General features: G+C 44.9%; 1 long non-coding RNA gene across 1 annotated transcript in view; it reads right to left on the reverse strand.

Moving 5' to 3' along the window:
* Window positions 1–1,377: 1,377 nt before the first annotated feature.
* The window catches only part of LOC130707546 (uncharacterized), a 44,051-nt gene continuing 28,465 nt past the window's right edge, over window positions 1,378–16,963 (reverse strand). The window contains exon 3 of the long non-coding RNA XR_009007465.1: window positions 1,378–1,406. This is a non-coding gene — a long non-coding RNA (uncharacterized LOC130707546). The remainder of the gene's footprint in view (window positions 1,407–16,963) is intronic.

The following is a 16,963-nucleotide window of genomic DNA, read 5'->3' on the forward strand; positions in this document are numbered from 1 at the left end:
TATCACCAGAGGGAATAAACCCTTATTAGTGGAATTTTGGGTACTGCGGCAGGTTATTGGGGCCACACTTGGTGGCAGGGAGGATTTTGGCACCTTCCAAATCACACTCCCTGCCAGCAGCTTACTCCTCCCTTGTGCCCCAAGGTGCCACCTGAAGAAATTATCTCCCTGAAGCACCCCTGGGGACGACCAGACCCTCTCCGGCTGGTCAGGAGCCTCACCAGCAATCCCTGTGGAAGTGGGGAGACCCTAATGAAACAGCAACAGAAAACAAATTATACTGAGATGTCTCTAAATGAACCAAGGGAAATTGTGTACAATTCTATGTTTTTGCCATTATTCCTAGAAATAGGGGGTCGACTTTCCCTACGATTTTTACATCTGGAGACTGAATGAAAACAGACTTAAACAATTGCACAGAAGCTTCAGAATCTCCTGAAAATCTCTCAAAAAATAATGTGAGGTAAATGTGGAAGTTTTCAAAAAAAAAAAACAAAACAGTTTACTGAAAAATAATTTGCAGTTTGAATGTTCTATGAAAAAATTTTCATATCATGTACATTTTCATTTCAGGCTCATTTTGTTGAAATAACATTGTCTTTAATTTTTATTTTGTTTTGTTTTTAAGCATACAGGTAAGCAAGAAGAAGGCTCTGTTCTGCCTACTAGTAGAGTTTTTTGGGTAATTGTCTTCCATGTACCCTACTTCTCCCCCCACCCCCAATCTAGCTTACTGATTACCTAAGATTGAGAGGGTCTCATTTCTCACTAAGCAGGCACAAGACCAAACCTCACAGGTAATAGGTGCTCAATAAGAACATACAGATCTGAATGGAATTGTGGGGAAAGGCAGCAGCATGGGCTTTTCCTCAGGAAAACAGGGACAGGAGGCAGCCATCTCAAAAGGTCCTCTCTTTGGGGTGCCCGTGACAGCAGGGACCGAGCCATAATTAGCTTTGTGTTCCCAATCCTTGGTACCCAGAAGGCGAATGCTTGATGTAAGAGGCCAGGCATTAGGGCCAGGAAAAAGAACATTTATGCATCAGGGGAAGTACTACAAATGCAGACATTTTTCTCTTTGCAATCAGGGAACTCCAGGCCAGAGGGGCAGCATCGTTTTGGATACTGGCATAGCAGAGCCATCACTGGTGAGGAATGGCAGGAGAGTTTCCAGGATCTTCATTCTTGGTGGGCAAACAGTGCGGGCAAGATATATGGATCAGCTCCTCCATGCCTGGAGCTGCAGAACTATCCCTGCTACAATTCTCAATTCAAAACCTCTTTCTGAATACATTCAACTCTTATTGTTTTTATACTTGATTTGGGTTTCAACCAAAACTTCACCACTTACCAGCTGTGTGACCTTCAGCAAATGATTTAGCCTTTCTGAGCCTCCATTTTCTCATCTGTAAAATGGGGATAAAATTTAGTAATACCTATCTCATTGGGAAATCTTGACACATGTAAAGCACAGTGCCTAGCACACACCAAGCACTCAGTGAATTTTCCAAGGGTAGGCGAGGCTTACCCAGGGTGAGCCTTGGACAAAATCACAATGTGGAAGGTGTTTGTCCGCAAGCCCTCTCATAGCTCTTTTCCCCAGCAGTGATTCTGTGCCAACAGGCCAGCCTCAGAAATGGGGTGGCAGGACTGGCTAGGAACATAGTGGGTGGCACAGAAGCCTATACGAGGCAGGGCTGGGGTTAAGAAGAACCAACCTGCAAGGTGGCCTGCTCCCACCCTGGTTTCAGGGGTGGGGAAATAGGGGGTGGCCAAGTGAAGGTTGTAGGGACCATGGTGGGGGTAGGGTACAGGAGCCTGCAGAGGGATGGTACTTGCCAATGCAGAGGGGAGGGGTGGGGTTACAGTTCCCCAATTCAACTGGGGAATTGAATTCCCCAATTCCCAGGGGAATTGGCAGGAAGTTTCTAAGGCCTCCTCCAGGTAAACTGCAGCTCTGGATGAAGCTCCCTGGCTCTCTGGGAGAGAGGCTGCAGCTTGGCGAGTGCTGTCTACCAGGGTTTACCCCAAGCCTTCTAGGCACTCGGACAAGGAATGAGGAGTAAATGCTCCTGCCCATCTCCCTCTCTGTCCTCCTCACTGACCACCTCCCCACGCCTCCCCCAGCCTCCAGTCTCCTTGATGGTCCTCCAGCACACCCTGTGCCCCTCTGCCTGGGATGCCCTTCCCCATGTCGCTAGCTCACTAGCTGGTTCACTGTATACAGCTTCTGTCCAATTGTCACTTCAACCAAGAGAACTTTGCTGTCTGCCCATTTGAAATATCACACACATCTTTCCCCATTCCTATCATGCTCTGGCCCCTTATCTTCTTCACAGCGCTCATTGCCATCCGACCCATGACACATTTATTGGTGAACTTGTCTACCTCCTATACCATAATGAATGCCCCATGGTGGCAGGGACCGTGCTCACTCCAGTATCCCCAGAGTCCAGTCAAATGTCTAACACCTGAGCATGTAGCTGGCTCAATAAAAACTGGATGAATGAATGAATGAGTGGGTGAACTGCCAATCCCCATCTGCTGGTAGGTAAAGGTCACTAACATACTGAATTGGCTCCAGAACTGACCAGGATTGAGTACATATGGCCTAATGAATGTCGTATGTACCAGTTACTGGTGCCTTGGGAACAGGGAGGAGGCGCTGAGCATAGCGAAGGCAGCAGCTCAGCTTGGGGCTTCCCTATACCTGCTTCACGTATTCATCCAGGGATGTTTTTATAGAGAGGCTCTTGTACACTGAAAGCTTCCTCTTGATTCAGTAGCCTGAATCCCTGATGGTGGGACTTCAGGCACCATGGCCAGCAGGGGAGAAGGTGTCTAGTTACTTGGCTCCCCCAAATGCATGTCACCTCATGCCTACTTAAAGGCTAACTCCAATAGCAACCAAAGGGTCATTTATGCAGACACGCCACTAAAGAGATGAGAGAATTTAAGTCATAGTTTCCATGGCATTACCCAGATAAATGACAGCATGTGGCTAGGGCTTGGATGGAGTTCTTGCCCACAGGCCGGGCTTACTTTTCTCTGGTGGTTAAAATCACTGGCTGGCAAAGGACGCAGCAAGCAGGGTATCATTACTGAACAATTCTTGACGCAAAATGCAAGAAGGTCCAGGACCCGCCCAGAAGCCCATGGTCACGACGCTTGCCTGATCTCGTGGCTGAATCCATTGAGAGGAATTATTTCGGTACCAAGAACACATTTCTTCAGGGTCCATCCATATGTGAGGAGAAATGGCAAATGCCTCTCTATGTGACAGTGCCCAGAAACAAGCAGGCTCTCACACTGGTGCGTGTGACAGAAACCTCACCCACAGGTGTGGCCAACATCTGAGAGGTTTTCCAGGGAACCTCCTTGAAGAAGTAATGATATTCTCCTGTGGAGGGTGGGGTGTGGTGGTGATAACATGGAAGGGGAAAAAGAAAACAAAACACCCATTCTGAAAGTGTGGGCTCAGAAAGTGGGGACTGTGTAAGAGGCTGTCCCCTGGGGGCATGTCACTGCTTCCTCTCCTGCAGCAGCTCAGCCTTCCCTGCCTGCTGCACCCCAGGGCCCTGGATCCCTCCTCCACCATGATAAGTTGCAACAAAGCCCCATCCCCACAAAAGAGATTCATCTGCACTTGAACAGTGTTTGATTTATGCCCGGAGAAGTATTCTAACTTACGTGCACCTCAAAGCTGTCATCAATCCCACCATAACTGGAAAGGGCATGGAGTCTGAACCTTAGCTCTCTCACTTAGCTGTGTGACTGGGACAAGTTTATTAACCTCTCTGAGCCTCAGTTTTTTCATTTGCAACATAAGATAACCTTATGTTCATGGCGCTATCAGGATTAAACGTGATTAAATGCACTTATGTAAGTAAAGGATCTAGAAAATGCCTGGGAGCTAGTGGATGCTCAATAAATATACTTTCCCTGTCGAAATGCCTCACTGTTTAGCTTACTAAATGATGTTATATTACTCTGTAGTGGATTATTATTTCTTTTAACTTGTGGTCTAGATGGCCCCTTTTAGCTTCTTGTATTTTTGTTTTAGATATGTTTGATATGTAAGATATGTTTAGTTTTTAATAAAGTTATAATAAAGCTATATGTTGGAACTAGCTCAATCTACACTAGCTCAATCTACTAACACTCTCAAATACTAGAGTGATTTGAGGGACATTCATTCCCACGTTAATCCATTTATACCCCACCTTGTTCCAAAAGTATTTTGAGGGGCTAACAAAAATAGATATAGCAGGATACAAAGAGATAAGATTAGTTGTTACAGGTTGGTCACAGAGTTAGTCCTGAGCTTCCTAGAAGCCAAAGCAAAGAGGGAAAGCTGAGCAATAATAAGATGCATAGTGTTTGCAAGATACCAATTGCTTCCAGTAAACACAATTTTTCCTGCACTAAGCTCTAAGTGAACTCTGTCCCATCCTCAACAGTATCTCTACAGAACAGCTGCCTCTGATCCTGCCTGATGGTACAAATCAGGGCACCACACCTGAGGGCTACTCAATGATCCAAACAAGGTGGGTTTCTGTTGGTCTGGCTTGATCCACAGATGGGATTTTACTCACAGGAATCAAATGAAATGCATATCTCTTTCAGTTACTGTAGATGCATAACAAAATTATGACTTAAATTTTTAAGATGACTTAAAAATATTTTATTTTGCTTACAATTTTGTGGGCCAGAAATTTGGGCAGGCTACAACACAGCTTGTTTCTGCTCCACAATGTTGGGGACTAACCTAGTGGCAACTCAAAAGCTGGCAGATGGAGGCATCTTCACTTACATGTCTGGTGGTTGATTTGGCTGTTGGCTGGAACAGGAGGGCTCACACATGGCCTCTTCACATGGCCAACGCTTCCTTGCATGGAGTCCTCAACATAGCTGGAATTCTTACATGCCAGTTCAGGGCTCTGAAGGTGAGTGTCCCAGAGAGCCAGACAGAAGCTATATACTTTGCATACTTCTTGCCTACCTCAGAAGTATACAAAGTCCCTTTCACTGCATTCAGTTGGTTACAAACAAGTCACAGGCCCACCCAGATTTTGGGGAGAGGACAAAGACCCCACTTCTTGGTAGGAGACCTGTCAAGGTCACATTGCAGAAAAGTATGTGGATGGGAGATATTGTTGCTGCCATCTTTAAAAAATACAATATGCTATAATATCCTTTATGCAATCACCCATAAATACTGTATCTGCAGCCAAGCCTTTGATAAGAATTAAGTAGATCTAGGATTAAGGGCTTAGAGGGTGTCTTTCTGATGCCAAACACCAAGCAAGGAGGTCTCGGCTTGGTCTAAATTGTATAGAGCAGGTTTGAGAGTCACAGTGACCATACACTAAAGGGATCAACAGATCTGGGTCCCCATGTGTATTACTCTGCTCAGGCCCCATAACAAAATACCATAGACTGGGTGCTTAAACAACAGAAATTCTATTTACTGCTAGTGAGAAGTCTATGACTTCTATGATCAAAGTGCCAGAAGTCTATGATCAAAGTGCCAGCATGGTCAGGTTCTGGTGAGAGTTCTCTTCTTGGGTTGCAGATGGCCACCTTCTCACTATGTGTTCACATGACCCCTTCCTTATGTGAGCACAGGGAGAGAAAGAGGTGGTGGGGAGAGAGAAACAGAGAGAGAGGGAAAGCTCTCTGGTATCTCTTCCTATAAGGACGCTCATCCCATTATAAGGGCCCCACCTTTATGACCTCATCTAACCCTAATCACCTCCCAAAGAACTCATCTCCAAATACCATCACACTGGGGCTTAGGGCGTCAACATACGAATGGGGGCACAAACATCCAGTTCAGAACACCATGGCTACAGATATGCCAGCATTCAGTGGAAAATGATGTCAATTCCTGAATATTTCCAAATATCCAAAATCTTTAATCAAGTAGACAAATCACCCACACATGTGAATTTTTCACTTTCTTTCCAATTTAGTCTTATAGCTAAAACTCAAGCCAGAGACTATGACACAGATATAAATAGAGCATCATTATATATAATTTGGAAAGGATTTCACTGGTGTACATCTGTAAGCAGTTCAGGAACACTTTCAAGCTGTGTTTACATGATATCAAACATCTGGATGAAAACTGCAAAAAAATCATCAATTTGGATTGGAAACAAAACAGAAGTACAAATCTCAGTACACTGGCCCTTGGAATACTGAACACAAAGACGATCCCCACACCCCAAGAATGAGATAATGGTACACAAGAAGGGCAGTTGGAATGACCAAGGAGGGAAAGGGGCTTCTGTGGGAAGGCAGACTTTAAAAAGAGAACTCCATTATGCAAACAGGAGATGAGAAGGGATAAAACCGAACACTGTGAAAAACATGAAGAATACAAATCTCAAAGAATCAAACTGTGGGAACCAGGAGCTTTGAAGCTTGAAAGCAATAATTTTAGCTCAACTGAAAACCCAGTTAAATCCTAGCTATCAGGGAAAGGGGCATCCAAGAAACTCAAGCTTCTAGAGAGCCAGTGAATTATTCCTTTCAGCGTCCCAACCTATTTTTACTCCTCCAGGCAGAAACCTTTCTAAAATGTTGTACTTATTTCCCAGGCCTCCAGGAGAGAATACACTATCCCCAGATCACCACTATAGCCCTCAGTGTGGCAATAATTATGTCACATACCCTCAGCCCAATGGGCCCTGCTAGATGAGCCCAGGGCCCCGATACTTTAGTTCTTGTCTCTGCCTTTTCAACGTTCTTCTATTTTCTCTTTCCATCATGTCTCGGCCTTTTTGCTTGACATGTGATTTAGGATAGCTTCCTGAGACATGGACCCTGAGATAAGGATTTAAGGATTTAACAAGTTTTTTGTTAGGGTGGTAATTCCAGGAAGCTCCAGCAGGGGGTTGGGAGAGTGACAGGAAAGGGAAAGCAGCCCATACAGGTGCACAGATTACAGGTGGAACTTACTTACCCTGTGGGCAGCTGGGGCCTCTACAAGACTGTGTAGAGCTGTCCCACACAAGGGGTGGAAACCTAGATTTTATTCCCAAATTCTGTCCACCATTCTTTGAAGGCTGCTGCCATTAGCTCTCCGGCACTCCCAGAAGCCTGCAGGTGTTTGCAGTTGAGAAGCCACCAGGACACAGGGGAAGGTGAGTACTCCGGGGATGTGGGCGAGGACAGAAGCTCCTCCACTCTGGCTCCAGTGCTGCCTGGAGTGGCTGCTCAACCCCTCCCTCTTGTCCTCACACCTGACAGAATTTGAAAAGCTAGACGATGAGTGAGAGTCTAAGGGACTCTCCTCTGACTAAAAGATAGCTTTTACTTTTCTGATAGCTCAAGGGTTTTTACTTTCTGACTTCTCCTGGTTCTTGGTTATATTCTTAAAAGGTGCTGTAAGACAACTGATAATCAAAAAAAAATTCTGGCCATTCAAAAATATCCAATCAAATTAATTTCTGAAGCAAAGTAAGAGTCTACAAAGAGTAGCTTGTACTGGGCAAACTCTCTAGAGGTGAAAATTGCCTTGCTCGTGCTACCTCAAGTAATAGGAAATGGCCAGACCTCAGAGTTGGTGTCGAAGGCGGGGCCACCACCCCAAGAAGAACACATGAGTGCAAATGGGGAAACTGAGGCAAGACCAAAGCACATTGGTTTATACAGTCTGTGGGACAGATCCAAGGGAGAAACTGGGGGTCAGTGAATAAGCAGGGACCCAGGGTATGCTGAATGCCGGGTTACAAACAAGACTCATCCCCCTCCTCATCTTGTGGGGGGAAAGGGAATTGGTCAGGACAGGCTCAGGCATTAGCAGGGAAGTGCGGGATATGTTCAAGGCATGCAGGATGACAAGCTGAAGGTCCTCAGAACTGGCATCTGAAGAGGGCTGGGGCACGCAGCCCTGACTTATTTAAACTCACACATTGAGTTCATGAACAGCCAGGACAAAAATCCAGGTGTCTTCACTCCAACATGCCAGAAATTACCCAACACTTAGTGGTCCAGAGGCAAAGCCAAGAAGAAGATGTGGGTTCCAGGAACACCAGGGCATGCTGACCCAAAGTTCCCTAGAGGATAATTCTGGGGACAAGGGCCTGAGGCCAAGCCAGAGAGTCAAAACCTCCAACTATCACAGCACAGCATCCAGGCTGGCAGGAAGGAGACAGGCCTTGTGCTAGGGGAAGGCAGTGGGAGGAGCCCACACATCAGGGATGGAGCTGCAGCAAACAGAGAGCCAGAGAAATTAAGGCAGGAAGCAGGGAGAGACTGAAATGGGATGGACTGGGATAAACCCATCACTGTTTTGATACATAGTCAAGGCTCTCCTGTGCATAGGGAACAGAGAAGGATGGTAAAGACACAAGCTCTCAGATGAAAAAGAGTTGGTTGAGGGAGCCTGAGCTCTGGCTTGGGTGTAGGGAGATTTGGGCAATGCTGAAGTGCTGCTGCAGCAATCAAGATACGGGTGAAGAGCTGGGAGGAGGGAGACTGTGGATTTGGAAAGGAAAGGGTAAAATCAAGAAACTTGTGTAAGAAATAGCATTAGAATTTGATAGAACGGTGAACGCCAAAGTGGAAGTAAGACCCCAAAAAATCACAGAACTAATATGAAGGCTACAAGTCTGGGGAACTGGGAGGCTGTTGGCACCTTGGGTAACTATGGAGATTTTGGAACGATGTGATTATTTGGAACTGAGAGTTAGCATTGCTCTGACCCACCCTCCACTCTGTCTAGGAGAGGAGAACATGATGCAGTTCAGATCCTGGTGTCCAAGGCTGCCCTCTTTCCTCTGGGCCACTCCCCATTCCTGCTAACTCTTGCAGCACTATCACCTGGACTAAGGAAGGAGGCGGGTGTCCCCCACACTTGTTTTCTGGGACAGAAATCCAATAGTTGATCCTTGGACTTATCAACTTCATCAAGAGAAATGAAAGTGTGAGCTACAGGAATGTGAAGGGTGAACTGAGTTCTTGGATTCTTAAGTATGTGACTTGACAAAATCCACGTTGGAAGAAAGTAACACAAAATTTGGAAAGATAGAAGAATATAATTAAGCCAACTGGAAATATGGTGTCAATGTGTCTGTCTGGGCGTAGGATTAGTTCATTTGAACAAGGTCATTGTGACTCAAATATTATATTGTAATGACGTTATCCTGAAAGAGCTTCAATAAATCTAACCACTCATGAATGTCTAGATAACACAAATTTGGAAAGATTTAAACACCAGCTAAGATTGATACCGACAGCCAAAAGAGAAAATTGTTGAAACACTGGAAATTCCCATGGGATGATACGTGTTAATGGTTTGACCTAAAATAAATGTTATATTCTTGGCTATGGGAGGATTTCCCATCTATGCCATAGTGTTTGAGGTGTTAAGATGATCACATCCACAATCAAGAGGCCAGGGAAGTAATCTGGATAGTCCCAGGAGTCCTGCCAAGAGATGACATTAATTTATGGCTTTCCTCAGAGAATGATCAAAGGTTTATAGCAACCAGGAATCAGATCCAGTGTTTGAAAGATTCCTCCCTTGGAAGTGTTGATGGCTTCAATTGGGCAGATTGGCTTTGAACACAAAAGAGAGGGACCAATTAAAGGACAATGCCAAGAGAAGACTTGGTGGGAAAGAAAATGTTGGCTTGAGAAGAGAGAAGAATGGAAAGTCTGAAAATCCAGAAAAGAAGGGGAGGGGAGGAGAAAGGAGGGAAAGGGAGGGAACTGAAGGAAGTTGTTGATGAGATAAAGAAATTAAAAAGAGGGGTTGGTCAAGTCCTGCTTTTGATAATTCCATTCCAAGTGGAGATGGTCTACTAAAACTCCTGGTAAGCAGGAGTTGAAAAGAGGGGAAAGATAGGCATTGGGGAAGAGATTTGGGAACCAAAGGCAGAAGCAGATGGAAAACTGGATGTAGTGAAAGAGAGTAAACAGTAAACTCATACTGCCATGCTCCCATAAAGGATCACGGGAGCTCCTTTATGGGAGCATGGCGGTATGATAAGTATCCTGAACTCAGGCCTGAGACCTGGGTTCTAGCCCCACTTCTGCCCCTAATGTTGGGCAAGCCACTCCATCTTTCTGAACCTGTTTCTTTGTATCTAAAGTGATGGGATTAGTGACCTCGAGCATTCCTTCCCTTTTCTACAGCCCTTGATTCAACATAGACATTATGAAATCAGAGACTTACATAAATGGAATATTCCAGATTGGAGCATGTATTTAGCTTTTCTAAGTAAAAAATGCTTTGAAGGGAGGAAAAAAAGCTTCCAGTAACACTTGGCAAGCAGTATTTGTTCTGTAAAATAACTAGCGAGTAAGCATTATTGAACTAGGTTGTCACATAATCATAAGAGAATTAAAAAAATAAACGATTTAGGAGACTCAATTTTCCGTCCTATAGATCAAAAGAGTGATTAATATAATCCACGAGTGGATAGTTAATAAAGATATATGCAGGAAGAGAGAGCCAACATGAAATGAAAAGAGTGCTGATCTCGGGTCAGGAGCCTTGAGTTCTAATCCCAACTCTGAAAATATATAATTTTCAAAAGAGTAACACAGGGAACCAACTACAGAAGTGACAGAAAAGCTGAGAAGCCAGAGGACAGTGAGGCAACCTAGATATTAGCAACAGCAGGAAGCCACTGCCACCCTGGGCTGGAGGGACACAAGGGAGGAGGTGCTGTTACTGGAACCCAGAAGCAGTGGTCACCTGATGGAAGCTGGAACTACAGTGGGTCCATCTGGAAGGAGTTGGAGCCATGGAGGAGATGCAGCCACTATCACAGAACTGAGGGATAGAGGGTTGAAGAGAATATCCTGGCTCTCCCTTGCCCTGCCCTCCAATCTTCTGCCAGTACCTCACATTGGTTGGATCCAGCTGGCACCTAGCTTACAGGATGGCAAACGCAGCCTGCAAGGGTCAGCCCTTCCTCCATACAAAGCAGAGAAAGGGCACGGATGGATCTGAGGACCAGCAGGCCGAGACTGGCCCTAGATCCAAATTCTGCTTTCTTATAACATCTGTCTATCAGTTCTGTATCAGCCTTGAGTCTAGGTCTTCACACATTTGAGGACATCCATCTGGTCATGTCTTGTTTACTTTCTTTCCCAAGCCTGACACTCAAACCTCCTTATACAGAATATTCTCCAAACCTCCTTCACTGTTCTGGTTCCCCTCCTCTGGGAGCTCCCTGGTATGTCTCCTTAAAATGTGGCACCAGATGTTCACAAGACCCCTGGTGTCCATAATACCAGCTCAAATACAGAGGACTATTCCTGCCCTTCTTGTAGCAATGCAGCTGTTATTCCTCTGTGGACTCGTGGAATTCACGGACAGTCAAGACCCATATACCTTTTCCATGTGATTCCAAGTCTTCCCTGACCTGTCCTAGCAGGGCAGCTACACATTTGATAAGCACAACCAAATTCATCCTCTAAAGCACTGATTAAAAAAAAGCAAAAAAAAAAAAAAAAACAAACAAAAAACAGAATAGACCAGAGCCAAGACAGAGCTCTGTGTCACTCCACTGGAGACCTCCCTCCAAGTTAACTCAGAACCATGAATCAAGGCTCACTGGGTAGGGTTGTTCAACCAGTTCTAGATCTACCTAACAGCAAGGGAATTATGTTAAGACTTCAAATTCTTTTTTTCCTTTTTTTAACATCTTTATTGGAGTATAATTGCTTTACAATGGTGTGTTAGTTTCTTCTGTATAACAAAGTGAATCAGCTATATGTATACCTATATCCCCACAACCCCTCCCTCTTGCGCCTCCCTCCCACCCTCCCTAACCCACCCCTCTAGGTGGACACTGATCTCCCTGTGCTATGCAGCTGCTTCCCACTAGCTATCTATTATTACGTTTGGTAGTGTATATATGTCAATGCTACTCTTTCACTTCGTCCCAGCTTATCCTTCCCCCTCCCTGTGACCTCAAGTCCATTATCTATGTAAGACTTCATCAAATTCTTTACTTAAATCACAACATGTAATATCTGTGGCAGTCAGTTCCCTTCACTTTGCACCTGAAGCACAGAGGATGCTTAACTAATACTTGCTGCCTCGAAGTTGAATAAAATTATCTTGATTTATACACCTAATGACCCTGTTTAAAGAAAGTTAACATGGTCATTTTAATGGGACATGATAATGTTGGTTGCTGGTGATCACCGCTTTCTTCTTTAAACGTCTATAAACCTGTTTGTTTCAGACTTTTGCTAGAGAGTGGCAAAAAGGCCATCAATCTGTTATTCCTGAAATCCACTCCTTTCTTACTTTTGAAAACTGGAGCAATATTGCCCCTATCCAGTCTTTGAGTACTCGCTTATCTTCCTAAACTGTAAGGACTCTGGTTGCTGCTTGAGCCTCATGGGTCTTGAGTCCCTCTTCTCCCCAGTAGGAATAAATTGACCGTTTCCACGCCACAGAGCTGTGTAAGGATCCAGGAAGATGGGAAGACATAGCGCACAGCTAAAACAGTCACTTAGGGTGCCCACATACGAGCCCTGTGGATGGTTTTAAGAACAGCTCCAATACAGCACAGTCACGTCCTGCAGCCCCCAGAGTGAACGCCACAGGGGGCCCAAGACACCATATGCGGCAATCGGGGAGACTCCCAGCGGTGCTGAACCTATGATCCTGGTCCTGTTTGTAAGACAATTTGAAAGGCTTACAAACAACCCCATGGGAGGCTGAGCCAAAGCACAACAGAGATTGGGCCCATGGAGTTTTCCTCTTTCTCCCTCTTTCTCTTCCTCTTCCTTCTTTCTCAATTTCCCTCTCCCTCTGAATCAGTGCTTTACAGTCACTATCACTGCATTCACTGCTCAGGAAGCTGTCCTGTAGGCAGCCCATGAGGGCAGAAGCTAAAAGCTTGGGAGAACAGCCTGATGCCCACATTGCCAGCCTCTCCCACCCCTACCTCCCACAGGTGTCTGGATGTGGATGGGCCTATGCAGAGGACATATTGCCCACAAAGAAATGCAGAAGGATGTTTTCCATTTCTCTCCTCAACCTATAGGAACGCCCTCTGGGCTCAAGCAATGCTTGATAAATTCAAGAATGAATTCAACTAACCCCCCCTCTGCCGAGAGGGATCATGCTCGTTAAAATTCTCTTTTTTTTTTTTTATAGCTACTTTATTTTATTTATTTCTTTATTTTTGGCTGTGTTGGGTCTTCAGTTCGTGCGAGGGCTTTCTCTAGTTACGGCAAGTGGGGGCCACTCTTCATCGCGGTGCAGGGACCGCTCTTCATCGCGGTGCGCGGGCCTTTCACTATCGCGGCCCCTCCCGTTGCGGGGCACAGGCTCCAGACGCGCAGGCTCAGTAGTTGTGGATCACGGGCCCAGCTGCTCCGTGGCATGTGGGATCTTCCCAGACCAGGGCTCGAACCCGTGTCCCCTGCATTAGCAGGCAGATTCTCAACCACTGCGCCACCAGGGAAGCCCTCGTTAAAATTCTTGATAACCTTAATGTCTCAGCATAGATATAGCAATTATTTTGTTAGCTATAATCTTCTGTCTTGTTTCTTTCTCCCAAGAATGAAGGAGACTGCTGAAGGTTCACAAACATTGATTAAAGATGTGTGCAGGGCTTCCCTGGTGGCACAGTGGTTAAGAATCCGCCTGCCAATGCAAGGGACACGGGTTCAAGCCCTGGTCCGGGAAGATCCTACATGCCGCGGAGCAACTAAGCCCGTGCGCCACAACTACTGAGCCTGCGCCCTAGAGCCCGCAAGCCACAACTACTGAACCCGCGCGCCACAACTACTGAGCCTGCGCCCTAGAGCCCGCAAGCCACAACTACTGAACCCGCGCACCACAACTACTGAGCCTGCGCTCTACAGCCCGTGCTCCAGAACAAGAGAAGCCACTGCAATGAGAAGCCCGCACACTGCAATGAAGAGTAGCCCCCGCTCACCACAACTAGAGAGAGCCCACAGCAATGAAGACCCAACGCAGCCAAAAATAAATTAAAAAAAAAAAAAAAAGATGTGTGCAAAGATTTGGACATGAGGATGTTCACTGATGCTGTCTATTTTACCAGAAAATTGGAAACAACCGGTATGCCCAACAATAGAGGACTGCTGAAATACCTTACGGTACACCCATACAAGAGAATACTGTGCACCTATTAAAAATCATATTGTCAGAGAGTAGATGGAATGATGTTCACCATCGTTAAAAGGAAAAACAATTTACAAAAGCAGAATACTGTACACACAAACAAGGAAATTTTTCAAAAGATGTTAATAGTTATTGCAACTGGTAGAATTATGAATGGATTTTTAAATTTTCTTCTTTCTTTGCTTATAAGTTTTTCCATTTTTTTCTACAGTGATGGGCATTGCTTTTGAAATAAGGTGGGGGGCAATAAAACTTATTTTTGCTAGCCAGGAGAAAAAAAATAGGAAAAGCCCCCTCTTTCAAGGCTGTCTCCCAGCATCTTGTTCTGCCAGATGGATATGAAGCCAGCTCAGACTCCCCTGTCCAGCTTGCCTAGAGCCCCATGGAGGTCACCTTGGCTCTGGGCAGAAGCTTCCTTGGCGCCAATACCCACCTTAAGACAAGTTATTAAAAATGGGGCTATCCTGGCCAAGATCTCATTCCAAAGTACCAAGGGCCACTTCAGCCCAGAAACACACCAGTTCCAGAACCCTGTGGGTTTTTGAAGTAGAACCACAGCCCTGGTTTGTGAGAGGAACCTCCCTCCCTCCCTTCTCCCGGCTGCCTGCCGAAGGTTACAGACAGCTCCCTTTCCATCCCACAAGAGGAGACAGGCAGATGAGTCATAGCACTGGCTTGGATCAAAGGAGTATTATTGTGTTAGCAGAAATGGATCTATTTTATGATCTGTTTCTTGACGCCTTACAAATAAATATGCTTTTCCCACCAGACAGACAATTTCCTTAAAAAGCCACTGATTTCATTAGCTGAAGCTAAGAAATGACCAATAAGAGTTAGAAATTTTTGTGTCTGAAGAGTAGCCAGGCTGAAAAGATGTAGTGGAAACACTGAGAAAAGCAGTTTATAACCCTCAGACTCTAGATTCAAGTCTGCAAAGCGATGCCATTCTTCTAAAAATACACAGAGGAACTACGGAAGTCCTTTCCTGTTTTCTAAGAGCTTTCTCTTTCTTTCTTTCTTTTAAAGAAATATACTAGGATTGGTTTGTAAAGGAGATTCACCACCTCAGATTTCACTGTTTTCGTGGGGGTGACAGCCGTGGGATACTATTTTAAGGGCTTCCTTCTCTTATACAGATTTTTCCACACTGGGAGGACAGATAAGGTACGTTCCACTAATGTTCTTCATTAAACACACATGCGTGCCAGCAGTCATTTCCCTTTGTCTTGCTATCCCATGACAACAGATTGCATATCATAGGAAATTGGAATGGAAATCTTATTTAGTTTGGATCTCTCTTCTCCATTGTTTAATTCCACATTCAATTTTTCATTCTACGTCTGCCTCCTTTTGCAGAAATATTCTATGACTGAACACAGGGACAGACAAATGAATAGGTGCTGTTTATTAAAGACTCACCTCATAGACCTTTCAGGAGCACTTTGACTAGCCCTCCCCCTCCCTCTGCCCCCAGAATTTCATCTCTGGTCTAAAGTGTACTTCGTACTCAGTAAAGATCTGATGACTGATGGGCATATCTGTATTGTGAACTGCACTCCCAGTACTTTGTTTACTGTTGATCAAGTTCCAGTAGTGAGCTTCCCTGTTTTCTCTGAGATACACAGATGTCTCAGTGGTATTTCTGTCTTCAACCCAGACCACCTGTCCATTAAAACAAACACACAAACAAACAAAAACAAAAAACGCTTCCACCAAGTGCCGGGAAAGGAGGTCTAAGGGAACAGAGAAAGTTTTACATTTCCTGTTGTTGAATCTAGGCAACAAGTTCTTAGAGGAAGCTGGATGACTTTTCAATCCAATATGCTCTGTTCTCTGACGCTATCATCGTTGTTTTTCCTCAAGACTACAAAGCTACGATGCCAAACTTTTTAAATGATCCCAGCTATTTTTCGAGTGTCAACTTTTATCCAAATTTTGCTGCTACTTTTTTCTTTTCACTTAAAAATGTGATTTTAAAATATTTTGTTTTTCTAAATGGGACCCATTAGATCTAAGAACGTTCTTCCCATTTATCAAACATCAACAGTGTGCCAGGCATTGGGTACTAGATTCCACACTCATTATTTCATTCACTTCCTTACCACCACCCTATGAAGGAGATGCCATCACCTGAGGAAACTGAGGGAGGTTAAGCCATTTGCCCAAGATCACACTTCTAGCGTGGGGTTCTTCTGACCCTTCCAATCCATCCAACTTTTACCAGCTAAAGTCCATGAGTTTGGCCATGCAAAAAACGTTTTCTGAGAACACAAAGGAGAGCTGTATGTGCACTCTGAGAAGCCCATACCTTCACCAAAGGAGGTAGACTTCAGGTAGCCAAGAGGCCAAACACACTTGTGACACTATATCCTAGCGGTCAGTAGCAGGTCCGGACATCAGACTAGATTTCAAGGCCCAACTCACCCACATACTGGACCTGAGACCACAAGAAAGTTATCTACTCTAAGACAGCTTCCACATCTCAAAATAGAGATAACAATATAGGTTAAATTCTACGAAACTGCCAACTTTCAACCATTTTTGACCACCACAAAAGCATTTTCAAATCATTCGACCTAAATTCCTCACTAGGTCGTTGTAGAGATTAAATGAGTGCACAGAGGAAACAATAAACGGCGCTTTTTGGTAGACTTTTCCCAATTTCATTTTGCACAGGTCAATAAAGTGTGTTTGTATTCTCTGCCCACAATTTGTATGTTGAGAAGCCGGGCTAAGGTTATGTAAGTGTTGGAGCTGATAATTCAGGGAGAAAATAAGACTGCGTGGATAATCACGAATTAACAACAAAGGATCCCCTCAGGCCTTACTGCT

Source organism: Balaenoptera acutorostrata, chromosome 3 (genome assembly GCF_949987535.1).
Source record: "Balaenoptera acutorostrata chromosome 3, mBalAcu1.1, whole genome shotgun sequence".
NCBI classification, from domain to species: Eukaryota; Metazoa; Chordata; class Mammalia; order Artiodactyla; family Balaenopteridae; genus Balaenoptera; species Balaenoptera acutorostrata.